Here is a 3,267-nt window from a genome sequence, read left to right as displayed (position 1 = left end):
CAGCCTCTGCATGTGTGTGTGTGTGTGTGTGTGTGTGTGTGTGTGTGTGTGTGTGTGTGTGTGTGTGTGTGTGTCAGCGTGTGTGTGTGCGTGCTCTCTTGGCACAACCACGAGTACATGTTGCCATGTTGTTAACAAAAAACACACAAACATACCACACACACACACACACACACACACACACACACACACACAGAGGGTTAAAACCATATTTACCTATGTCCTTTACAAAATCTGCAGTTCAATCTGCTTCCATTAGAAATGTCTAATATAATAATCAAAATGGTTCAGAGTTTAATTTGCAGCCGAATTGGCTCTTTGTTGTAATTCTACTGGTTGACTAGTTAATTTGTTTTATTTCGTTTATATTCTTCTTTTTCTTCTTCTTTTCTTAAATGCTAATTGAGGAGAGAGGAACAGGGAAAGTAGTGATGATTTAAGGCATGGGTGGGGTGGGGGAGATAACGGATTTTCGTCTAAAATCACAAATGTGGATAGACCTTAAGCAAAAGAACGAACGAACACACACACACACACACACACACACACACACACACACACACACACACACACACACACACACACACAATCAGCGACAATGTAATGTTCCACCACAGTTTCCTAGTCTTTGTGAAGGAAACGAATCACGTCCCCACGTGTTACAGTCGGGGGTCATGTCTTTCCGTGTATCGCTGTGTGTGAGAGTCCTGTGTCATGTCTTTCCGTGTATCGCTGTGTGTTAGAGTCCTGTGTCATGTCTTTCTGTGTATCGCTGTGTGTGAGAGTCCTGTGTCATGTCTTTCTGTGTATCGCTGTGTGTGGGAGTCCTGTGTCATGTCTTTCTGTGTATCGCTGTGTGTGGGAGTCCTGTGTCATGTCTTTCTGTGTATCGCTGTGTGTGAGAGTCCTGTGTCATGTCTTTCTGTGTATCGCTGTGTGTGAGAGTCCTGTGTCATGTCTTTCTGTGTATCGCTGTATGTAAGAGTCCTGTGTCATGTCTTTCTGTGTATCGCTGTGTGAGAGTCCTGTGTCATGTCTTTCTGTGTATCGCTGTATGTAAGAGTCCTGTGTCATATCTTTCTGTGTATCGCTGTGTGTGAGAGTCCTGTGTCATGTCTTTCTGTGTATCTCTGTGTGGGGGAGTCCTGTGTCATGTCTTTCTGTGTATCGCTGTGTGTGAGAGTCCTGTGTCATGTCTTTCTGTGTATCGCTGTGTGTGGGAGTCCTGTGTCATGTCTTTCTGTGTATCGCTGTGTGTGGGAGTCCTGTCATGTCTTTCTGTGTATCGCTGTGTGAGAGTCCTGTGTCATGTCTTTCTGTGTATCGCTGTGTGAGAGTCCTGTGTTATGTCTTTCCGTGTATCTCTGTGGGGGAGTCCTGTGTCATGTCTTTCTGTGTATCGCTGTGTGAGAGTCCTGTGTTATGTCTTTCCGTGTATCTCTGTGGGGGAGTCCTGTGTTATGTCTTTCCGTGTATCTCTGTGGGGGAGTCCTGTGTCATGTCTTTATGTGTATCGCTGTGTGTGAGAGTCCTGTGTCATGTCTTTCTATGTATCGCTGTGTGTTAGAGTCCTGTGTTATGTCTTTCCGTGTATCTCTGTGGGGGAGTCCTGTGTCATGTCTTTCTGTGTATCTATGTGTGTGAGTCCTGTGTCATGTCTTTCCGTGTATCGCTGTGTGTGAGAGTCCTGTGTCATGTCTTTCTGTGTTTCGCTTTGTGTGGGAGTCCTCTGTCAGGTCTTCACACCGTGTCACACAGGCAACAGCCACTCAGCCTTTCAGTGTTCAGCTGTTCCAGACCTGGGTTTCCTTCCATGCCCCTCACGGGACGGCCGTCTAGGAATTCATTGATTCTCGCCCTTCGTTTCTGGCGTTTTTGACGGGAACAATAGCCGAGTGGTTAAAGCGTTGGGTTTTCAATCTGAGGGTCCCGGGTTCGAATCTTGGTAACGGCGCCTGGTGGATAAAGGGTAGAGATTTTTCCGATGTCCAAGGTCAACATCTGGGAAGACCTGCAAGTACCTAAACCCCCTTCGTGTGTATAAGTATCCATATCAATCAATCATTCATTCATCATTATAACACAGATAACGGGACCTTTTTCTTGACATTGTTAGATTAAATGACGACGATGAACCACTTTGAATTACACAATCATCAGCATATGTGACGGAAAAGTATTCCTTCCTTCCTTCCTTCCTTCTTGAAATCATCAACATTTTTCAAACCCATACCCACTGCATTTTCATTCATGCATGTTGATAATATGCTGCTATAGTCTGTGAAATCATCTTTTTGTTGCATCTCACACTGCAGTTTATTTGTGCGTATATGCGCGTGAATGTATGTGTGTGAGTTTGTGTGTGTGTGTGTGTGTGTGTGTGTGTGTGTGTGTGTGTGTGTGTGTGTGTGCGCGCGCGCGCACTAGTCATAGTAGTCTTAGTGGAGTGGATAAATGTAATATCTCTGTCTCTCTCTGTCTCTGTCTCTCTCTCATACTCTCACTTTCTTTCTCTGGGATGCGGGGTGCCAATCAGATATGCACGTATGCTTGCATCCATGCGTGTGTGTGTTTATCCGTGCGCGTTTGCAAGCGATCGCATGTGTGTATTCATGTGCATGAGTTTGCTTCCTTCTTCTTTACACACACACACGCGCGCGCACACACACACACACACACACACGAACATATACATGTACAGACATTACACACACACACACACACACACACACACACACACACACACACACACACACACACACACACGAACATATACATGTACAGACATTACACACACACACACACACACACACACACACACACACACACACACACACACACACACACACACAAGTGAGGAAGAGAGAGAGCGAGCAAGCAAAAGCGATAGAGAGGGGGATGGAGAGAGAGAGACGCGCGCGCGTGTGTGTGTATGTGTGTGTGTGTGTGTGTGTGTGTGTGTGTGTGTGTGAAAGAGAGAGAGAGAAATAGAGAGAGAGACAGATAGATTGTCAGAGAGAGAGAGAGAGAGAGAGAGAGAGAGAGAGACACACACACACACACACACACACACACACACACACACAGAAGACAGAGACAGAGAAACACAGAGAGAGAGAGAGCATCAGTGCCCATTAGTCTCCTCTTACCAGTTATAAAAATACTCCACTTCTTTTCTCTCCATCCGATAAGCGTAAGTGCCTGCGTGTGTGTGTGTGCGTGCGTGCGTGCGTGCGCGCGCGCGCGTGTGTGTGCATGCGTGCGTGC

Source organism: Babylonia areolata, chromosome 29 (genome assembly GCF_041734735.1).
Source record: "Babylonia areolata isolate BAREFJ2019XMU chromosome 29, ASM4173473v1, whole genome shotgun sequence".
Classification (NCBI taxonomy): Eukaryota; Metazoa; Mollusca; class Gastropoda; order Neogastropoda; family Buccinidae; genus Babylonia; species Babylonia areolata.
Note: the sequence above shows the minus strand (reverse complement) of the source record.